This window comes from Solanum pennellii, chromosome 12 (genome assembly GCF_001406875.1).
Source record: "Solanum pennellii chromosome 12, SPENNV200".
NCBI lineage: Eukaryota > Viridiplantae > Streptophyta > Magnoliopsida > Solanales > Solanaceae > Solanum > Solanum pennellii.
In genome coordinates, this window is record NC_028648.1 from 34,578,184 (window position 1) to 34,587,096 (window position 8,913).

At 33.9% G+C, this 8,913-nt stretch overlaps 1 pseudogene; it reads right to left on the minus strand.

The window, feature by feature from the left end:
* Window positions 1-497: 497 nt before the first annotated feature.
* LOC114075135 lies at window positions 498-5,722 on the minus strand (annotated as a pseudogene).
* Window positions 5,723-8,913: the final 3,191 nt, after the last annotated feature.

An 8,913-nucleotide genomic window follows, 5' to 3' on the forward strand; every position in this document is an offset into this window, starting at 1 on the left:
TTATATTATTACTTGATATATATTGCTTTCTATTTTGAGTTGGCCGATAATACCTACTCAGTACTTGTACTGACCCCTACTTTTATGTTCTTCTTGTTGTTTTGTGGAGTGCAGCAAGTGCACCAGTGACTTCGTCTCGTCCGCAACTCTAGCCAGTCTACAGCACGTCAGATTTCAGGGTGAGCTATTGTTCCTAACTCGGACTGGATTCTCTTCTTCGCGTCTTGATGTCTTCAAAGTTCGGACATGGACCATCGTTTTGCTTATTTTAGTTCTTAATTATTCTTAGACTTAGAAATTTGAGGATAGATGTTCTTGATGTGATGATTTCCAGATTTTGGGGATAATAGTTGATAAATTTTAGAATGTTTATTTATCGATTTTTATTAATAAGATTTTGAGTCTTCCGCATTATGTTGGGGTTAGATTTGTTGGTTCGCTCACATAGTAGGATAAGTGTGGGTGCCACTCGCGGCTCGTTTTGGGGTCGTTGTATAACTGAATCATCAAATTGGTTATACTGTCCTCCTCCTGAGAAAATGGTTCGGAAATCTTAATAAGTATTGTGCATATGATATGTTGCGTGTAAGTAGATATTGTGTTTAATTATGATTCCTCAGCCAGATTATGTTGTTTATGATTTCTGGGAATGAGGCATCTAGATATGGAAACAATAGATAAGGAAAGAGTTGATAGTTTAGAATTATGGTCAATGATATTAGAGTCTGATAATGTTGAAAGTTGGGAAGTTTCTAAAGAGTATCAAGATTAATATACAGCTGATTTGTATCAGTTGTTTATAGGTAACAAGTTTGCTTCTGGTGCACATAGCAGGGTTTATAGAGGAATTTACAAGCAAAGAGTCGAGGAGCATTTAATTTGCTTCTCATTCTATATGTTTTCCCTTTTCATTCTCTCTGTCTCTTTCAAATTTGCCTCACTTTGCAAATTCAACTAGCATTTACATCTATATTGTTTCATATATGTGGATGTGAAGAGAGGTTCTATAAGTTCTTAATGTGAATGGTTGATGGGATTACTTCTACTTCTTGTGTCAGATTCATACTATGCCTACTTCTGTTCATAAATTACAATATATACTATCTTATTCTTCCTTTCACTTTGGGTTATTGGAGATGGCGTTTTCTTGTAAATGACTTTTTGTTGCAGAATAGCTTAGCTTGATACTATATTTTCGTTAAGCTTGAATATCTAGTTGTATTAGCATTTAAAATTCACTTTCCACATTAAAATCACATTCCGATATATTTGGATAAGAATGTGAATAATCAGCTTCATGTTTCTTTTGAAGAAATTAGAATCCTTAAAGTAGACAAGAAGTTGTGTTGGAGTTGACTGGTTAATTGGATTTGAGTTTAAATCATCTGTAGGTGTTTTTGTTCCTGTTTTTAAAAGCATCTTACTGTGTTCCAACTTCCAAGAGCTTAATGGGGAACCGTAGAAGTGATTATCATGAACCATAAAGTCATCTGTTTTCATATGTACTATTTTGGTTGTTTTGTCACAGATTTGTTGTTGTTCAAGCTATTATTCATGACTCGTAATCCTTATTCCACTACTTCTGAAAGTAGTTTCATCTAAGATGAAGTGAAAACAAGTTTTGGATTTCTCTCAACTCCATATGCTACTTTATCTACGTATTCTGTTCTGCTCCTTTCCTTTAGATACAACACCATCTCTCGCGGAGGCATATTTGAATTGTTATTAACGCTTAGGATATCTTCATCAAAATGTCTGAAACTGAGACACCTTGCTGTAGTTGTTATCCTTTGCAATCTGGTTTTTCATTACACTTTCTGGTTTCACTACCTTTGAATGTATGCTGTTACGTATACATAGTACCTAATCTGTCTTATTTTCATTTGGTGACTCATTTTCTGTAATGGGTGTTTGTTTCTTATCTAATATGTTCTCCACATTGAATAGCTCAAGCATATTTATTTAGTCTACCGAGTGAATATTACAACTCTTGGTTCATTTCCTTTGTGATTTTGGAACTATTCCCTGTGTTAGTTGCCACTAAAAAGTGATTGATTAAAAGCTGGAATACTTCTTATAACGTTAGAGTTACTGGTGGAGAATTTCCCCTGTGACTCATTTCTAAGAAAAAAGATGATTTTTTTAAGATAAAATTTTTTTATCTTAATATTTCACAAATTAACACCAGTTAATATTATATGGAGGAAAAATGCATGTCCCCAGATATTATACTTGCTCTAGAGTGTAAGATGATCAAATATAGAATATAACACTGAAATCTTCTAGCCACTTATGATAAATAGGTTTCACTTCATAAAGTTGAAGAAACCTCTACCTATTTTCATTGTATAGCTCGTTCTTCAATAGTAATACCTGGCACATGCATCCTTCTAGATCAGCAAATAGAGCTAACAGCTCCACTATGTGGCTCAATCAAGTCTTCAATGGAGCCTTCTTTTCACGGTCAGATATAAGAGAAGGACCATTAGAATGTGATTTGAGCCAACCTCTACCTCCTCCATCTTCCTTCTCATTTTTCTTAACAATCTGCACCACATCTTCATCCTCAAGCATTTGCGCGAGGCCACACTACTGGGGGAGTGCCTTGCACTAGTACCCCACAACAATACATACTTCACATCCTTAACAAAACTCCTATGTATGTGATTAGAAAAATCTTCTACTGTACATCCACCTCTATCAGCAGAAAGGACCACAGAATCTGTGAAGTCTGGTTGCTGGCCTTCAGGCTGTGTAAACTCTCACAAGAACCATAACTTCCCACATTTTTGCAAGCAATCTGTCCAGATTCAGCTTCATGTTGCAGCTGATGACAACAGAGTTTGCTCGTCGGGCTATCTGTCTACATCATCAATACCAACAATATCTATCTTGTTGTAGACATAAATGCACTTCATGTATTTATGATTGCCCTCAATAACATCAATTAGGTCATCCACTGTAGCATCTTCATGAAATAAAACCTTAGCATTGTGGATCTCTTATTCATGTCGAATTTAATAGCATAGCCTCTCATCCACATGTATATGATGAAGAGTTATTGAAAGAAATACCACCAGTCTTTTTCTTCTTGAAGTGTATCTGAAGAGGTCTCTTGTTTAATCTCAGGCCCACCGCTTCCAGCTCCTTTGTCAATATTTGCCGATGGCCTTCACTTTTTGAAGCATCGAGAACCATTAATACAATGTCCGCTAACTTAGAAATAGCAATGACCATTAGTGCATGTATATTTTCTGGGTACGAGCCATCTCAGATTCAATTTCTTTAATCCTCTTTACGATCACTATGGTTCTCTAGTTTATCTGCATAAAAATTCGAACCAGGAGCTCAATTGAGATTCTGGCGGCCGACTACTGGATTATGCTTCTCCATCCATAAAGTGAGTTTGAAGTAAAAGATAGCAAAAGAAGAGCAGTCGTTCGCCAAACTGGAGGGTTGAGAATGAAGAATACCTCCAAAAAGAACTAGTGTAGCAAAAACAGTGAAAGAAAAAGAACATGAACACAAAAGGATAACCTCTTTGGGAGAAGTTGCAGAACATATAAGTGAGCCAGTTGATGTGATGATAGTTGATCCAACAACATAGAGTTGAATAAGAATGTCTGTTTTCATAGTCATATTTTTTATTTACTCATGTAGTCCTGCATTTTTCATATGTATTATAAAACTACTTCTTTTAGTTCTAATTGTGCAGCTAAATATAACAACTAGTATTTTAAGAACCTTCCCAATTGCTAGAGACAGAAATAATATTGTTTCCTCTCAAAATCATATGGATTCTTCGATCAAATTACAAAATGTTACATAGCAATTGAAGGTATATTTTCTTTCTATTTTCCTTTGTCAATATTTTTTATGCACATTGAGTGACATTGTTTGATGTTTAAAATTATTCACATTTTCCCGGATGTATTGACATTCCCCATTTTTCATTCTGGTTATTGTCATGGGAAGGCATGAAGAAAACTAGAGATCCAAGCCCATTTGTCTATGTGTTCTCAATTATTAGATGAAAAATAATCCTGGAAAGTTAGCTTTGTACAGACTTAAATAATTATGACATGTTGCTATTGAGTTCTTCCCTCCATAAATGCATTTATCTTATATTTTGGAAAATCATCTCTAGTCCTTTTTCTTGTAACTTTGTGCAGTACACCGTGCTTGTGGTTTGTTTTTTTTACAGAATGATGTGTTCATATATCTTTGTAGCAAGTCATTTCCAAATATTTCATATATGAGGATCGGAAATATGTTCTTTATAGAAGGGAACCACATTATCAACATTTTTTTCTTCTCTACGTTTACAAGATGATAGGATAGTATTAGATATCTAAATATTGTTCATTCTCATTCCTTTCGTCTTCTGATTTGAAACAGTAAATTGTTTGTACCAGCATGACAATGTTCTGTTGAAGACTGGAAAGGTGGTATAGGTTCTTCTCTACCTCTTCTGTCTCATCATTGTTTTTTCTAATCAAATATTCATGTTCGTGGGAGTTTAGAATAATAATTATCTGTACTTATATTTGTCTGCTTCTGCTTATATATATATATATATATTCACTTAAACTGAGTGAGATGAACCAGGATAAAATTAGAAAAAAGGATCTCTGATTTGAAGTACATGCGAGTGTGTGGTTCTTACTTTTCTTTATCTCCTTTTAAGTTATGTAATAGTATCATTTATCTTGAATAGTGTCGTCATCTTCATGAATTCATTACAAATATAGATTCCATGGGGAGCTTTTGTGTTGAGTGATACAGTGTACTTGGATAGTACTAAATGACACGTCTTGAGCATCTAAAGGTATTGTAGGTTTTCCGTCATTTATGAGGTTATTACTAACGTCTTCAGGAAAAGTTATTGATCATGTTACTCATGTGGCACTTTATTTTTTGATTCCACAAAATTCGTAGTTTAGAGTACAATCTGATCTCCCTATTCCTTCCATATTTGTAAAATCAATCTTTTAACAACAAAACATCGCACCCTTGAGAAGAATATATTTTCACTATCAGACTCTGATAATTTGCAGACTGTTGTTCTTACTTTATTTTAATCTTTTGCTTTCAAACAATCAATTTTACATTCTGTTCCACATGGGAAGATGATAGTTCTTGATTTATTTGCTGATGTTTAACCAATATGGAAATCATCCTCTCAATTCTATGGCACTCTTTATATCTGGTAATCAGAGGGTTCTGTGTAGAAACAACTCTGTATAATTTGGTTCTTGAATATGGTGTTTCACGTATCATCAAGATTGCATATCAATCAATTATTTTTCTAATGTTCTAACAAAACATAAAGTTGTATGCTGCACGACTTTGTGGGCAACATTGAAATGTATGGAGTGTTAGATGTAGTGACTTCTAGTCGTTTTGATGCCCGCACAAGTGAGAACTCAACAATGGTAATATCTCCTATCATTTAATTAAAAATATTTTGTTATATACATTTAGAACCTTAAGCTTTTTATGAATTATGATTCTATATCCTCTTAAACTGTTGCATACTATGATTTTATTTGAGTTTTTAATCCATTTCCTTGAATTTGTCGAATGTCCATTACTATTTTTTTTGCTTTCTGGATACGCTTTGGCAAGTTGGTGTTGGAATGTGCATGGAAGGAATAGAACACAATCCAGTTGTCTATGAGCTGATGCACAAAATGGCATTTAGAAGGGGTAATAACTTCAGGTAACAATCTTGTGTCAATTAGAAATAATGAGGATTCATGATAATTATCACCACAGAAATTTTTTGCTCATTTTTCTATATGAACCTTTTCTATTTGATCTCCCTTTACGTTTTAATTTATATGTTTTCTAATCTCGTTTTACAACAAAACTGTTGCATAAGGCCATACTTCTGACTTTAGAATTCAGAACTGTCAAACCTATAGAACTGAATTAACTTTCAGCCAAGAACTCTTTGTTTCTTCGTTTTGTTGTATTCTTTTGCTTTTGTCCGTTTCTCCTGTGATATTTTGAATTTTCCTCTAAAATAATTCGAATCTTGTGAAAATATGTTGATTTAGATCAAAGGTGATTTTTAATCTTAAAGTATATTCTTGACACAAAAACAGTAGCAGTGCCTTGAGATGAGGTTTGAACTGATTGGCCTTTATTGTGTGCATCTCGATTTTTTTTTAAAAAAAAAACCCATCTTTGTGCACTATTTTTTCTTATGCAAATGCAGGAAGTGTCATTACTGAGCTTAATAATCTTTGATGAGTACTACTGACCTTTTTGGACATATTTCATTGAATCTCTTTCCCTATATAAAGCTGGTATTGGTGCATGTTGAAAGGTGTAATATAATTGAGTAGTTTGCTGTTTTACGGAAAACTGATTTATGCTACTATAAGTTCCTTTGATACTTGGTGTGATCAATATCAATCAATTTTGTTGGTTAGTTTTATAAGAAAATTAAAAGTCTCCAAATGTCATTAAATCTGATGAGAATGTGCAATTTTATCACTGATCCTTGAAGACACTCTCAATATACTATTTACTTATGTCATATTATTATGATATCTCTGAAGCTCATATTCACTGGCCTCACCTGTGTTTAAATCTCCTAAAACCCAAAATTTGTTCTTAGCACATGCTTGTTAAGTTTTCCATTATTGGTTGGATATGTTTGTGAGTATTAGAATTATTAATTTTGATATAAACAGAGGACACCTGCATTTGATAATTTCTTATTAACACTGAAGCTTGGAGTTTAGTAATATTTTTCACATAAGTTTGCAGCTCAACTAGTTTATTACCTACTGTTGCATATGTGGATGAGTCAATCGTTCTAATCAATTGGAAAGCATAGAATATTTGGTCATCTCGACTTCTCAATTAGGAGCCTTTGTAAGAATATAAAATGTTATGGTAGTAGATATGCTCACTACATTGATAGAAAAGCTTGGAGGGTCTCTCTCAGTTAAGTGAAAGATTTTGGGGAAGATACTTTTCAGAGGTTGTAAGGCCAGTCTTACTGATTAATTTTTTTTGTAAGATCTGTGTTATCTTGCCTGTTTTCTCAAGGTAGACTGAGTTGAGTTGTTATTCATTTCTGTTCCGGCTTTTATTTTCTTCTCAAAAAAGAGTTGGAGTCAATAGTTTCTAAGAGTATTTGATCATATGTATTCTATTCATTTGTATGTTTGCATGTTGTTTTCTTCAAGATTTTATCATTCATAATGGGTCTGCTTTATACATGCAGTTTGGGATAATTTAACTCTTTGCCTATTGTTTTCTCCCTAATTTATTTAATCAATCATATTTTTCTACTGTGATAGACTTTGAATACATGCCCTTTTGTTATCTCCAAGATTTTATAGTTCTTTTACATGTTTAGTGATATCATTTAACTGTGAAGGGATTGGGAAGGGGCTGGGTATTGAACAATATAGTGAGCATATGAAATACATGATTCTCTAACTTTTAATTAATTTTAAATGTGCAGGATGATGTTGATTAAATTTTGATATATAGAGGACAAAAGTAAACTCGATTTATCGTATAGAACGATAAAGAGTTTTTGTGCAATTATCATAAATGTTGTTTGAATACATTTGGTTTTGTGGAATGTATTGCTACTAGAGATCTTGAAGTAATTGATTTCTATATGTATTTCTATATGTATGGGACATGTTCTTGAAGTTTATTTAATTCAAAATATATAATTTTGAATTATTTATAAATTATTTGTGCTTTATATAACTATACAAAAAATCTACATTTGCCACACTTCATAAGTGTGGCTTATTGTTTATAAATTTTATGTGTACATAAGAAAAGTTATACTTTATAAGTGTTATTTTAGGTGAGATATAAAAGGCTACAATTTTAAAGTGTAACCAATAACAACGCAAAAGTCACACTTTTAAGTGTAGTATAATCAGATAAAGATGTTGCTAATAAAATGCTCAAAAACGTAGCCTTTATACCACTTTGGCCACTTTTTAAGTTTTTCTGCTTTGGAAACACATCAAAAGTGTTGTTTAATGTTAAATGTTACGCTTTTTTAGGCCACCCCTCAAAAAGTGTTGCTAAAGTCAAAAAGTGTGGCCTTTTATCAAAGGTCATATTTTTTGCTAGTTTAGGCTAAACTTTACATGGGTGGACGTAGGCCTAAAATGGTGTAGTGGATAGTGAAAAACAAGGTCGGAGAAATCTTTTATAGTGACAATGATCCAGAAAATCTTTTGCCAGGTTGTGGTCCCGTCTGAGCCGCTGCAATGGGATTTTCCCTGTTGGCGCGATGTCGCTACAGTGCAATAGAGAGGGACAGAACTTAGCCAAAAATTTTATGTCCTTCCCTATTTTCAAATAACAACCCAAAATTTATCTGAATCAATCCCTGCGACTCGAAAACCAGCGTTCAACAATAGAAGTAACTAAAAATATATTAAGAAGTTTAAAATGGGCTACATAGACAGCCAAAAATGAGCATCTCTGTGCTAAAAAAACTTATTACAATCAAAGAGTAAAAATAAAACCATTTGTTCAAAGAGAAAATATCCATAAGTAAAAAGAAAAGAAATTCCAATCCTCAGGTTGGGTGGTGTGCATGTCAGAGTCCATTTCCTAGGGGCGCTCCAAGTCGTCCCAAGCCTCATTCAACATCGCAAACTATGAGAAGTCCCTCGGTTCTAGTGGAGGAATCTATTTTCCCAAGGTCATGCAAGTGAAGATGGCCTTAATAGTCTTCCACATCCGAGCCATCAAACGATCCCTCTCCATGCCCTTCATTATCTCTTGGCGCAGCTAGCGGCAGAGCAACTCCACCTTGATGGCGGTGCTGGGGGAACCTAAGTGAAGTCAGCATACGCACTCCCCATCTTCTTCTGTACCGTCTCCAAGTCTATCTCGACCCGTCCACCTAAGAGA